General features: G+C 40.7%; 1 protein-coding gene across 2 annotated transcripts in view; it reads right to left on the minus strand.

Annotated features, from left to right (window-relative positions):
* Window positions 1-14,617, minus strand: part of LHFPL6 (LHFPL tetraspan subfamily member 6) — a 135,895-nt gene that overhangs the window by 36,508 nt on the left and 84,770 nt on the right. The window lies entirely within an intron of this gene.

The raw sequence follows: 14,617 nt of genomic DNA on the forward strand, positions 1-14,617 counted from the left end.
GAGATGAGCACAAATAAAAGTGTCTATTCAGTAGATTAATGCAGAGTCAAGAAACTCAAAGGAAATTATGGGGACTTTTTTTTCTCTGAAGGTTAAGCAAAACACAGTTGTCCCATAGGAGTATTCACAGGATTAATCATGCTTATTAATAAACCCCACATCAGGATGCAGGAGTGCTGCATTTTGGATGTCCACACCACCCATCCCTCCAAAGCCTGAAACCTTTCCACATGGGCCATGCTGCTCCTTCTAGTACCAACCCTGCAGGGTCCTGGCAGAACCAACTATCCAGAAGCCTGCTCAACAACTCCTTACAACTCTGTTAATTCAGGAGTACTTTTAACTGATAATAGAAGACCCATTATGCCTAACTCACTGCTCTTTAACTCCATTAAAATGGAGGAAAATATTTCTAAAGCACGCAAAAATTCAAGCCTTCAGCTTCCTCAAAGACCCCAACAGCTTAGTTGCTATGCATTGCTCTGTTATGAGTCATTATGAAATTCATAGGGCTGCTTTTTATCCAGGAACAATCAAAACCTTCATCACAGGACTCCCTTTGTCCAAGATCTCCTGGTGTATTGAGCAGATGCATATTGTTGCACACAAAAAAATTCTGAGACTGTTTTTTCTTGCAATAGAGTATTAACTGCATTTGTACAATACAGAACTATATTATTTTCAGCATGGTTTTGTTTCCAGCCACACTACCAGGCAGAAAAAAATACTTATCATTTAGAAATGTCAGCTGAGAAAAATAAATCTAAGGCACATTAAATCATACAACAAAAATGCTGTAAGAAAGCCCCTTACTGTTCCATTCATGCCCTGGAGCTTGCTGATCATTACATATAAAACACATGCTTATTCTCATAAAATGCATTACGATTTTATGGCACAGTGTCTTGAAATCTCTCAGAAACAACCTAGAAATGTCATTAGTGGGTGACTGTGCTATGTGAATTATAGCTTTTGCCCAGTATATTATTTCATATCCTGAGAAATTTGATCTACTCAAATCATAATTATTTTCATTTTCATCTGAACATTAACCCTGCTCCATCTATGGTGAGTAACTCGCCTGGCTCAAAGTCCATTCCCCTTGGAAAGCAAAGCGTACACCAGCACATTAGGAAAACAAAGAGCCACTCTCTGTTTCATGTTAAGCTGAACACATCTGGAAAAACAGGTCTTGTTATATTTGGTGCACACTGCATGGCTGCTCTGAGATAGTGAGGCAAGCACCACTATTTCAGATTAAAAAAAAAAGAGTAATAATGTGCTGTTTTCTGACTTGGCAAAAAAGATGCTAAATAAATCATGTGAATTATTCAATGTTGAGAGACAGGTTATATTTTCTATTTCTGCTCTTTGCTCAGTCTCACATGACTTTAATACATGCAGAGGTGAGAAAAAAGGCCTTTCTTAATCTCTGAAGTATGGCTTCCTCAGTATTGACTGTAAATTGGGTTTTTCTAGGTGAATGGTCTGAATCTGGGTCTGCTGAAGCAACTGCCAGGAATGACAACATAAGGTTAGATTGGCATCTCCATCCTCCTAAAACTTCTACAGTTGGGCAAGTCTTCTCCATTTTCCTCCTTTTCCTTCCTGCATCTTTCCAAATGGTGTGCTGAGATGAACACTCATGTTGGAAATCTCTCTGTATCCTTATATCACCCCAGAAGTCCTGCGAGAGAGGCTGCCCACCATTGCTATGCACACGTGCTGCCAAATCCTGCTGAAGAGGATCCAGCAGGAACAGCCTGTTCAGCAGGAACAGCCTTCTCCTGGATATTTATGCCTCCCTGCTCAGAGCTCAGGTCTGACAAAAGTTATGATACCTGAAAGTACTCCATCAGAGTAGCAATAAACATTCCCTAATGCAACAGAGTGCCTGACTTACATGAAGCCTTTCTTCACAAGCACTTTAAACAGAGGATTACGGTTCCCTTGACACAGCATAAATCCCGGGTGACATGCTGGATGCCATGAATCAAATCAACACTCCAAGGGCTGCACCAGACAGTGGCTGGCTCCTGAAGGCAAGGGGAGAGAAGAGCCAGAGGAACGCCCCTTCCCTGCCTTGTTGTGTTCATTCTGCACAAGAGCTACAAGGCCATTGAGCTAATCACCACCATAAAAACATTATTTCAATGGCTCGTACATGTGACAGCATTCTTTACTACTCTGGCCTGCTAATTTGTCTCAGCTCTCCTCTGGTTTTCCTCATTCTGAGAGATACTCTATCAGTACTGGGCCTTTTGGGTAATTAAACCTGCTAGGATGCCTGACTTTTGTCCTGGGACAGGTGTCCATCATCAGCCAAACACACCCAACAACTCCATTCACGGCTGTCTGCAGATGCACATTTTGATGGACATCACAGGACTGTGAAGCCTTCCAGTTTTCACCTTCCCTATGTGACTTTTGCTCTGTCCTTTTGTGATATGCTGGGACAAGGATGGATATGTCCATCCTCTTGCTTAAGCCAGGGACATGTGAGGGGAGGTTTAGATCAGGACCCCACAGGGCATTGCAAACACTGTTGGTCTCTTCATCAGAAAGGCTCATCCCAAGAACTGGAAGAGAGGAAGGGGAGATTTTTATTGTTTCACTGGCCTTCATTGTTCTCCCAAATTTTCCCATCTCATTTGTAAATGCATCCAGGCTCACATTTGGGGAAGGGAAAAGACTCAGGTCTCTTTTTAAAGGTAAGGATTTTGCTGTATGTGTTTCAGATAAATTATTGTTGCTTTAAATCACAAGGTTAGACCAGATGTAAACTTAGAGGAGGGATTACAAGTTCAGCTAAGAAATACATGCTTTCCAAGTGCTCTCACTACACCTTATTTGGCTTGCTGTATACCTACTTCTTTGGCAATTCTTGCAAGGTAGAGTTTTTGTCATTCCTTATTACACAAATATAAATCAGTGAAGCAGATCATATATAAACAGCTGTAATAATGGCAAGAGAGTGTATTTAGACTGAAAAGGGTGGTTACAGTATCATCCATATTAATATCTTTTCTTTGAAAGATTTGAACAATGGCTCAAATGTTACAGAATCAGATTTATAGAATAGTTTGGGTTGAAAGTGACCTTTAAAGGTCATCTGATCCAACCCCCTGCAATAAGCACAGACATCTCCAACTAGATCAGGTTTGTTAGAGCCCTATTCCACTCGACCCTGAATGTACCACATACTTCTGGTGTGAAACCAGAAAACTTGTTTAGTCAGTGTGAATATTTGTAATGCATTAATTGTTACATCTCACAGGTATATAGCCTTCTGTGTACATGATGTTACAAAGACATAAAATAATAGAGTGTCTTGTAATGTAAAAAAAAAGGAAAGAGTCTAAGGAACTATGTAAATGGCAGAAATTATACAAAGACATTGAAGGAAATAAGTAATCTAAACATATGTAGTATCACAAACACAAAATATAATTTCAGACCAAAGAGAATATAAGAGACATAAGTGACAGCTGTACAGCTGTGTAGACATAAAGATGTATGGAATGGTGATATGAAATTCATATTATAATATCCTTTCCGCCCAGAAAGTTGCGGTCAACTTAAGTCATATTTCTTTCTTTAGAATAATGCAATTGAAACCCCCAAAATGTCTCTAAGGAAAAGAAGTACTTAAACATTATGATCTATGGTGAAAAGCAAATAAGGAAAAAGCTAAAGCAGTGGTGAGGAAGAACAGAAAAAATGATGGAAGAACACCCTGTTTAGTTCAACAATACCAGAAGATTCATATTGATCTGGAAATAAGAAATCCATCATCTAATCCTTCTGTGGTGATGGTACTCATGCTGCTATAATAACCCTGGAACTGAGATATGGAATGCAATTATAGATGGTGGAACAAAATAGATTGAATTAAATGACTTTATACTGGAATCTGTCATTTGTCAAAGAATAAACTTTCTCCCCTTTCATTCTAAAACGTTCCTTAGAATGAAGATCAAACCACTGCCCTAAAATGAGGGTGAAATTTCCCCCTCTGTAAGGCCCTACCTCAGGTAAGTTTACAGGACATGAGAATTCCAGGATCTCATAACAAAAGCTTAAATTTTCTTTTCCAGGGGTAAGTGTCCCTTCAGTCAGATTAGCACCTCTTACCTGATTCCTCTCTTCTTAGAGTCAATTGATCTCTCTCATGTACAACACAAAAGAGTCACAACCACCACCCAATGCTCACCTTTCATTTAACCCACGCTCCTTTTTTTTTTTTTTTTTGCAAATATGGAGACAAAATCTTATGATTCAAAGAATAAGAATATTTTGAATTCTAAGAAATTAAATGAGGAAACCATGTTGCAAAACAGGATGCTTCCTCCCCTAAAATCTTCCACGGAGCAACACATAAGTAAGTTCCTACAGACTAAAGTAAATTTAAACACCTTTTGCATTTTTATTAGACATTTCTTTCTGGGTTTAAAAAAAAAAATTCCTTAATGTGCCTAGTTTCTCCTTCTAGGCTGACACAGGGGGTAATGTGCTAAAAATCTTGTGGACTCCTTGCTAGATAGAATTAGCTCATTTTTTTCTTTTTACTGAATTAGCTACATAAAAGAAAGAAGATCTTTTACACTCTACAATCTGCAGCCAAATGCATTGAGACAGCTGCAGTTTTAGAGAGCATCCTGCACTAAATGAAATCCTAACAAATGAAAGTTCAGTGCTTAGAAATATGCGTCTTTTCAAACTGTCATGTAAAATCTTTTGCCTTTAACTTGTGTTATATCAGTTTCCACTTATATCTAGAGCTACAAACTAGATTGATTGCCAATGTTAGAAATGGATGGGTCCTTTAAAAGCTTCTCCTTTAAAATAATTTTATGCAGTCTTCAAAGCTGTAACATCAGAGATATTAACAGCCCCAGAGGCTTTATTTTAAAGACCACATAGAAAAAAGGAAATATTTTAATATTAAGAAGTCTTTTATATAACCCCCTCAGACAGGGGGAGGGGGGAGAACCTCTGCTGAACCTTTTCAAAATATGTGAGCCAGTTTTTGCAGCAGATGCTGGAGTTTCTCAGCCTGGATGTCAAATTGCAATAGCTATCCTTCTGTTGTTCCATCCACAAGAATGGAAGCTGAGGGCATTACTGCTGTTGGCATATGGACTGTGACAGCATCAGTATAGGAAAGTGAATCCTGAAAAGTGCAGCAGTCAATATGCAAAATATAAATCGATTACACTTCTTTGTAGCTTTAATAGCTGTTGTCGGCCAGACTGAAGCTGTTCAGACTTGGTTACATCCCAGATAGCACTTGGATGATATAGTAGGACTTGCTTTCAATAGACATTACCTATCTTCTGTCAAATCTTCCTCCTGTCAAATCTTTTAACCTGTCTGTGAAACTTCACTTCCAGTAACCACAAGAATGTGAAGGGGCACTACCTTGCTGCAGGCTAAATTCCATGGAGAAATATTTCTCTATGACCAAACAGTTATGTAGTAAACAATGCAATGTCAACAACTGAGGACAATGAAAGATACCCAGAATGCTCCTTAGACCTCTCTGATGCTTGACAACTCACTGTTGGATGAGGTTTGCATCTTTTTTAAGCTTGTGCATCACAAATGTTCAAGGGCTTTGCATTCTGAATCTGAATTAAGCTTTAATTCAGCCATAATTTTCTTGAGGAATGTGAGTTGTGGTGTGTTGGGAGTTGCTTCAGCACTCTTTCAAGAAAAAGAGTGATCTAATAAAAATCAATGCAAACAGTAGTTTCCATCACTACAAATGGACTGAGAAAAATAAAAGGAAGGTTACAGTGATTTCACAGCCAAATCATACCAATTCCTATTTTTCAGAACATAAACACCTCTAAGAAAGCCTCAGCAAGCTTTCTATCAAATATTCATAGATATTACCGTGTACAAGCAAGTATGCAGTATGAGGTACATTGCCCTTAACACTTTTTCCTCAAAAGCTAAGGTAGAGCTCATGATGTCATTAAGGAAACACTTCTCGGAAGTAGGAGATGTCAAGTCATAGTCACTCATCTCAGTCTGTGTCCTTACTTGACACAGGTCAAGACAACTGACCTGCAGACTCATTGATCTGCAGGACAGAGCCATGCTAAGACTGCTTCAACATCCCCACTGAAGGGCCTTGTCACAGGCTCAGTGATTGCATGCAAACCAGCTCCCTGCTGGTCTGTAGCCCCTCAATCAGGTGTCTCTAACACAGAGCAATGGAACAGGAAGGCACAGTTTCACTTTGCTGCAATGCTCCTGTAGTTCTCTCCTGCTATTCATGGCTGAAGCCACCCATTCTGACTGAAACACAGGTTTATTTCTGCTGTCCTTATTTATTGTTGGTTTCCTTGCTTGAAAAATGGCCACTTCCCTTCTTTGAAAGACATCTGGTGTTTTCTAACATTGGCTAAGGGACATTCTTATCAATGGCTGTAAGGTATTTGGCATCTCCATAAAGCAGCACAACTTGCTGGATCACAAGAGGAAACTGCAAGCCTGTAAATATCCCTGTCTTCTTGTCATTCTGCTCTCCAAGGATGACTCTGAGAGACAAGAAGCCTGACGAGTCTGGACTGTGCTGGGAGGCAGAGCAAGGAGTGAAGAAAACCCACTGTGTTATCTCAGGGGTCTCCTCACAAGAGCTGTCATACAAGCAATCCATAATTCCAAATGCACATTCAAGAGAAAAATGTGAATGCTTAGTTGTGCTCCTTAAGCAAGCCATGTGTCACATGGGTTTGCTTTGAACTGGAAGAGAAAATATAGGGTATTAGACACCTGGGACTTTCCAATTCATGTAGCAATGCATCACCTGGATCTCCCCCTGACCCGTTGTATTTTAATCCTGCTGCAAAATCTGAAAGAAAAGTTGCAGTAAATTTCTGACAATCCAGCTGCATCAAAGGGGATCACAATTCTACCCTTGACCATCAGGCAGAATTCTAAGAAGCTTTCCATTTGTCTCTCCTTTCCAAGGCTTGTGCCAGAAAATGTCACAAAAGACACACAAATGAGACATGGCAAATAGATTTGTAGAAATGCTCAGCTGAAAGATCTTCTCTGGCAGGTTAACAGGTCTCTGCTGAAGAAAGAAGGAAAGCACTTCTACCCCACAGTGTTAAACAGATGTGCTAGGAACAGATGCCTCAAAAATGGCAGGAGATGTGGCCAGAGTGAGTAAAATTCTTTGTCACGGACACTCCCAAAAAAGAGCGAAAAGGGAGTTCACAATCATCTGACAGGAAACCTGCAGATCTCCACAGACTCTTAAAGTTTGCTCTAGATGCATATAGTACTCTAAAATTCATACTTTAAAAAGAAGGTCTTGAAATATAATAAGCTTCTATGAAGCTTTAAACTTAGGATCTACATTTATCACACTTTAAATACAACAGATGGGTCCACATAATTAGAGCTTATCTGCATATATTTGTAGATAAGAAAAGAAAATGCTTAATGAGCAAGTAAGAAGCCTGTATTTTTCTGAAACTTCCAAGCCTTTGGGCCACAGCTCAATCTTTGCCCCAAATATAAGAATTCTACTGGCATCACAAGGAGCAGTGCAGGTGGAGGATTCTTTAATCTTTTTAAAGTGAAGAAGGCTTTCAGATGCCTTGCCTCTCCAACCCCACAATTTCTACAATTCAAAATATGAAAAGAGAAGAAAGAACAACTTTAGGAAATAATTACCCTTACTTGAGAAACTATTAGACCATCTAGTTTTAACTTTTTTAGCCTCCACTAATTACACAGAGCTTTACAGAGCTCCTGCTATGAACCTGACATACTTAGGTTTCTGTCGTAGCCAGCAGTTTTCAGAAGAGACAAACCATTTTTGCCAGTATGCCATGATGGATGTGCCAGGCACAAGAAATACCAACAACAGATCACTTTACTTCTTTGCTCAGAGATCAAAATTAATCTTATCCAAAAAAAGGGAGAGAAGTCAAGAGATTATATGGGCTTATAAAAAAATGTATGAAGGAGAATTTAATCTTGATTCCTGAACATTCAACTTTCAGCTCTGGTATCACCAATATTCATACACTGACTGAAACAAGCCTATAGTTTGTTGACTTTAATTTATGCTGCCTTAAACTATTTAAGCAACTGAACCAAAAGTCACACACCAATGAACACGCCAGGTAAGAGGTAAGAAAATAGTTATAAAGGTGTCTTACCCTTAGTCAGATGGAAATAATACCCACCTGAATGTCACTATTGCTGAACTATGGCCCCAAGAGCATTGTGAAACAAGTAAGCATTTAGGAGAATCTAGAGGAGACAAAAGCTTGTGGGCTGTTTAGAAAATTCCATGGGTATGAGAAGCAAAGGAAACACTCTTGATAGCTGGGGAAAGAGGCAGGGACAAATGAGTGGAACCAATTAATAAATTAGGCCAATCACTCTTGTAAATCCTTTAAAATTTGTTCTTCTTGTTATGGCTCTATATAGTGCAAAAAAAGTGAACATTTTGTATTTTAACTTGGAAATTGGGCCAGTCTTTTTAATCAACATTTTAGTAAAAAAAAATTATACTTGAAATTCTGAATGTGATCATTTCTGACAAACTTTGGAAGGAAAGTCAGACGTAAAGTTCAGATCTGAATAATGCGATTACCGAGCAGCATGTACAAGCAGTTACAGACATAACGTGCTGAAGATGATTAATGTCAAAAAGACATGTCCTCAGCTTCAGTATGGCAATTCTTCTACCATTTTTTTTATTTGAAGAAAATTAAACTAGGCACTGTAGGCCAGTAATAGGGAAACTATTCCAGGGAAACTGGAATAGTTATGGCTAGAACACTTTCTTTTCTTTTCTTTTTTCTTTTTCTCTTCCTCCCCCACCTTCCTCCCTCACTCTCTTTTGTTCTCTCCCCCTCTCAAAAATCTTTCAAGAAATCGTACAAAAAGAGCAACTGAACAAAAGAACTATCATGTCAAACTATATCAATAACAAGTTCAATAGTTTTTTGTCACTTATTCAGAAGAATTTGAATCTATTAAAAATCTGTGAGTTTCAATGTATTGAAATTTTACAGGATTAAAAATCTGAAATTTTGGATTGTTTTATGTGTCAGTATTTTTCGTCCCTGATTTTATTTCAAGAAATAAATGATAAATACTATCTTTTGCATATTAAATGGTTTGATTTTGCAGAGAAACTAAACATATTGACAAAGATATACTCTTTCTAAGGAACAGATGAAACTTCAGCTAATCCACCACAAGAACCCACCACAGAGCTTAACAGGGTATTAGCCAACACATGACAGTGCAGAGAGAAATAAATGCTTTTGCTAAAATACAATTAAGACACCTCTTTTGAATGAGAACCTTTTGACAAAGCCATGCATGAGGAGGAGTGCAGACTTATTTCAGGCCCACGTTGTGCTGCCTCTCTCCCTTGGTGCAGGGCAGACTCAGCTGAGTGATGATGATGGGGGATCCCAGAGGCAGCTCCCACTCTGCACCAGTGATTACACACCTGTGTGGCCTTGCCTTTATCTCACTGTGCAGCAACGAGATCTCACGTGAGCATCCTCTCTCTGTTTGGCATTGGAAATGATGAATGGAGTTGTTTTCTTGTAAGAACACCCTGTAAGAGCTGAAATTACTAAAAGGGGTGAGCACTGCAGAGACAGGGTCTGCCTGGAGTGCTGCACCTGGACTGGAGCTCCACACTGCACATAGAGCTCAGCATCCCTGGCATTTCACAGCAGACAAGATTATTTATGCTACTGCCTTTATACTGTTGGATCCACCAAATGGCACCTGAAGTGATTCTTTGCAGAGCCTGAGTACCTTTCTTAGCAGGGTCATAACAAACCAGCAGCTCTCACAGGTGCTGTGCCTTTGATGCACAGCACAGGTGCCTATGCCTGTGCATCAAAGGCCATTCTCCAAGGCAGCCTTCTGTCTTTAAAACACTGGGTTTGAAAGGAGCTATAGTGGGTCAGTGCCAAAGAACAGAAAGGACAAAATCAATCACTGTTCTTCTGTACACACGGATGCTGGTAACGTTACAAACCATATTTCAAAGTGAGTTGCAGCTAGTGAAAATACTTCATTTGCCATTTCACCCTCTGCTCTAAATTCCTATCAGCTCTTTTCACTAACAAAAGGAAAACACAGGTGATGAAAACTAATGTAAAGAAAATAAAGAGAAATGTCCCTTTGCAGAAAAAAAAACCAAACCAAAACCAGGGATTAAACTGCTGGGAAAAAACATCTGCTGCTGGGTCTCATGTCTCCCCACAGGAAAAGGTAAACTCATTTCTCCAGAACTCAGTGAGATGGTTAGAGGAAGACAGAAACTCACCGTGTTATTTCACTTGCCAGAAACAGTTGTGTGACCCTCCCTAGTGACAGTAAGACACCTGGATGGAGAGAGGGAGGGAGGGAGGTTGCAGCAGCAGAGCAGCCTCAGCTGAGCCAGCCTGCAGCTGTATGAATGGGGTTTTAGGGTCACAGAGGGGGTGGATTTAATGGTAATTCCTCAGGATTGGGTTACAGTCTCTGCAACTTCACTCATCCCAGGGGTTCTCAAATCCACAAATGCCATTTTGATGTCAGGCTTGCCAGAGTAGGCAAACACACATTATAAAACCTTGTAAGGTGGCTCATTCTGCTGGCAGATAATCAAGTAGGTCTCCAGAGCAGACCCCTCAAGCCAAGGCAGCTGCCACCTCTAAGCCTTGGACTTCATTTTTTCCCTGAAGGTTGCCATTCTCTTAGGCACATACACAACATCACTCAGAAGGTAAAATAACATCCTGTGAACTTCCCAGCTGATGGCTGCTTGCTTCAACTAGCTCTTGTTGTCACTCTCTGTAGCTCTTGGCTTCTTGGTCTGCTGCCATGTGGAAGCAAGATGATTATTTGGGGACAGTTTCAGGAGAGCTCAGTCCCAGCACTGCCAAAGGCTGCAGAGGATACTCTGATCCTCATGAGGGCTATGGACAGCTTCAGACACTGCCCAGTCTGTTAAAGAAGTGACATCATTAACCAGGCTCAAAATGATTTATAGTCAGAGTTCCTCCAAAACCGTCCCTTTACTTTGCTGACAACTGTCTGCCTTAACAGTGACTAAGTGACACTACAGCATTCACACAAAATCTCCATAGATCATGAAAAATGTACTTGAGAGAAGTTCCCATTGAAACAGGAAAGCAGTTAGAACCACCTGATATGTCAAGTACAACAGAAATGAACTGCATCTATGAAGGAGAACTCATAGGAGACACAGTGAGCAGTTTCCAGAACTTCCATTTTTCATTATATTTTCCAGCCTGTCTAAGTTCAAGAGGCACAAATGACTAATCAAAAGGGACCAGACATGAAGGAAATCAGTAGTCCAGGACAGGCCGAGAAACAGCTTGTGGAAAACCAGAGTATTTTACTCTGGTCAGTAAAGAACTGGCTAGTGAAATATTGATGTGGGACTCAAAAAAAAAGAAGAAGAAAAAAAGGAGTTAAAAATATAATGCATAGGAAAGATTTTGGAGGCTATAAAGAATATTGTTCAGAATACTTAGCATGTATAAACCCTCAAAAGCCAGAGATGCTGACAATGATGTTTGAACAAATACAGAGAAAGTTTTAGCATTCCCTTGCTTACTGATGTATTTTCCTTTCAGCATTCAGTTTCAACACAGACTGGAGAGTCATTAAACGTCAGGAGAGATTCTGTTTTGGAAATGAAGATGTCTGTGTGGGTGTAAGATTAAATGTTCTCCATCTTTCAAATGACTCAGTGTCTGAAAGACCCAAATGCAATATTTTGGTTGAAATGCTTTTTAATCCAAGCCCAGCCATAATTTTAAGCATTCATAAAGATCTGCAAGAGGACAAAGCCTGCTATCTGTCATTCTACTGACTTAGGTGATTTTACATCCCTTCTGTTCGGTGCTTGGTTCCCTTGGCTGTGTCGTCAAGATTAAGCAAAACAGCACAGACAGCAGGATTTTATAATATCCTTGACATGGCTGCTACCACCTCTAGTTATTGTTGGAAAGCTATTTGTCTGAAGCCTCAGTCTGTTCAGCAAATGACAAAAACATGAAGCTGGGAAAAGGAGAGCAGAAGGAAAATTTCTGCAAAGAGCGTGAATTGTGGTTACGGGGTGCTGCTGGTGTACTCAGGATTTCAATTTCTGCATAGGATTACACGTGGGCATGGGTCTACAAGACTCTTTATTCGCTGCTAAGGTGCCCTGTATCAGAGCAAGAATTGCAACAGGCACACAGTATAAAGAAGCAGGTAAAAATTCACTGCATTTATTCGAATTGGACTAAAATTTTAAAAGGATTCCTTTTTACTTGAAGACTTTGTGTCAAAGGACCTGAAGCAACTTCATGCTGGACCACATGTTATTTGTCACCCAACAGCCAGCAAAAAGCTCAGTGTGCACCTTGGCAAATTCAATAGGAATATGATCATCCTGTCCTGGATCCCCCTGGTGCAGCCAGGTGACTTTGCAGTGCAAAGATCCAGAATTAATGAACATGGAATGGTGGCCTTGTTCCTGTTCCAATAACTAATTGGTGAGGAGCAGAGCTGCTCCCCCAGAGCCTGTTGGGACATGCATGCTGCATCAGGCATCACTAATGAAATGAGGGGGGCTTAACACGCTTCAGCTGAAGCCAGGCCTGGCATTAAGTGCTCAGAGTCTGAAATCAGCCTTTCCTGAGAAGATCCCGCCAGCCCTGAGGCACAATAATCACTGCTTACTTTTGAAATTACTGGCCATGGGTTATGACCTCTGGGTTTCAGAAAAAACCACCTGTGACTGTGATTTGTGGTGAGTGTCCTTTACCCAAACCATTGCAGGCTGTGGAGATTAGAACACCATGCCTCACCAACTCAGCAATTCCCCCTCGAGGTATTTGATGGATGGAGTGTATTCTTGTGGCTACAACGTGTTGTTAGGTCAAATCCTCCAAACTCCAGCAGCCACTAATACTCAGAGTAGTAGAGAAGGGACTACAGGCATGAGGCCAGAGTGGAGGAAAGCCAATCCCAAGCCCCTGATGTTCACAGCTCTGCATGAACTGCTGCAGGCATAGAAGGCAATGCTGCTGCCCCAAAGAGAGACTCAGGGAGCTGCCACCACCCACTTGCAAACTCCCAGCCCTTCCCCAGGCAGCAGCTCCAGGGCTGAGCTGCACTCCTCTTTCTCAGCTGGAGACAGGGATTGTGCTACAGACCTTCTCCAGGGCTGAGCTCAGCCTGCTGTGGGAAGGCAGGGGAGAGTGGGAGCTCAGTCCCACAGCCTGTGAAGCTCAGAAGTCATAGGGCAAGCGCATTCTGGAAACAATTACAGTTTCCTTTCTCCAGGGAACAAGGCTCTCAAATCTAGTATTACCTTTCTTCCAGCAAACCCCATGATATTTATTTGCTGTTACACAGTGTATACATTATCTACATGAATCTAGATCTAAACAGTGTTACAAAATGAAAAAGCAGATGATAGTGTTGTCCAACAGCATTAATCTATAAAATAAAGGTGGTTTTGTCAAGTAAGTAAAGCACCAAAATTGAAAATGAAACAGTTCTGCAATGAAAATGCAGCGAGAGAAAAACAATTATTGATTAATTATTTCTAGCAGGGTTATGTGATAATTGGCCCCTGAATCAAAAATGAAAACATCATTGACTTGTTAAAAAATTATAATAAATCAAATCAAGTAAAAAATATGGTTTGTTGGGGTATTTTTAGTATTTGTCAATTAAAAAAAAAATCCCAAACAAATTTAATTCTGTGTCAACACTCCGAATGACAAAAAAGCTCATTTTTTGGCAGATTCACACAAGAGTAGGGCCAATATCCCATCAGTTCTCACATACAACCAGGGCACCTCAGCAGCAGACTGCGTACCCTCCTGTCCTCCCCTGCTCTGTGTTGAGGTCAGCCCTTGTGAGTCCCTGGGCTTGGGCTTGCATGGAAGAAATAACTATTCAGTGAGACAAAGAGTGAGAGAGACTGCTTGGGAGGGGAAACTCCTTTTTTTCCATCTAGTGCAACAACTATTTAAGTATTTAATATTTAATAAGTTTCCACAAGTAGGACAGAAACCAGCCCCCCCAGGCAATGGTTTAACTTTCCCAGGGTACAGAAGCTTGCACCCCTGTGGCATTGAGGGTTAACACCTGATTTGGGCTCTCACTATCCCCCCCGGTGACCCTCATCCTGAAAACATCTCCAGCAATCTCAGGGCAAGCTCCCAAATACTTTGAGGATGACTAAAAGTCATGCTTTTCAACACAGCAACTACTCTGTGGGGGGAAGGGGTAGGAAAGATGCTGCTTGGTGCAGAGGCTTGCACAAACTGGACTGAGTGATGCACGGGCCTAATTTTGTCATCATCTGGTTCACTGGCAGCTGGGCTTTCATTAATCAACAAGAAACACCATGCTTGGGTAATTTGGAAAAGTCAATTTGTTTTGAGCTTTCACTTGCTTAGAAACAACCCTGGATGAAGAGAACAGCATGGCTAGAGCAAGTCTTAAAAACAGGCTTTAAGCAGCAACCCCTGCTGTCAGGTGTCAGACAGCAGGGGAGTCCCATGCTAATGCCTTTTACAAGCAAATCCTCTCCCCTCACTGC

This window comes from Haemorhous mexicanus, chromosome 2, assembly GCF_027477595.1.
Source record: "Haemorhous mexicanus isolate bHaeMex1 chromosome 2, bHaeMex1.pri, whole genome shotgun sequence".
In the NCBI taxonomy this organism is placed as follows: domain Eukaryota; kingdom Metazoa; phylum Chordata; class Aves; order Passeriformes; family Fringillidae; genus Haemorhous; species Haemorhous mexicanus.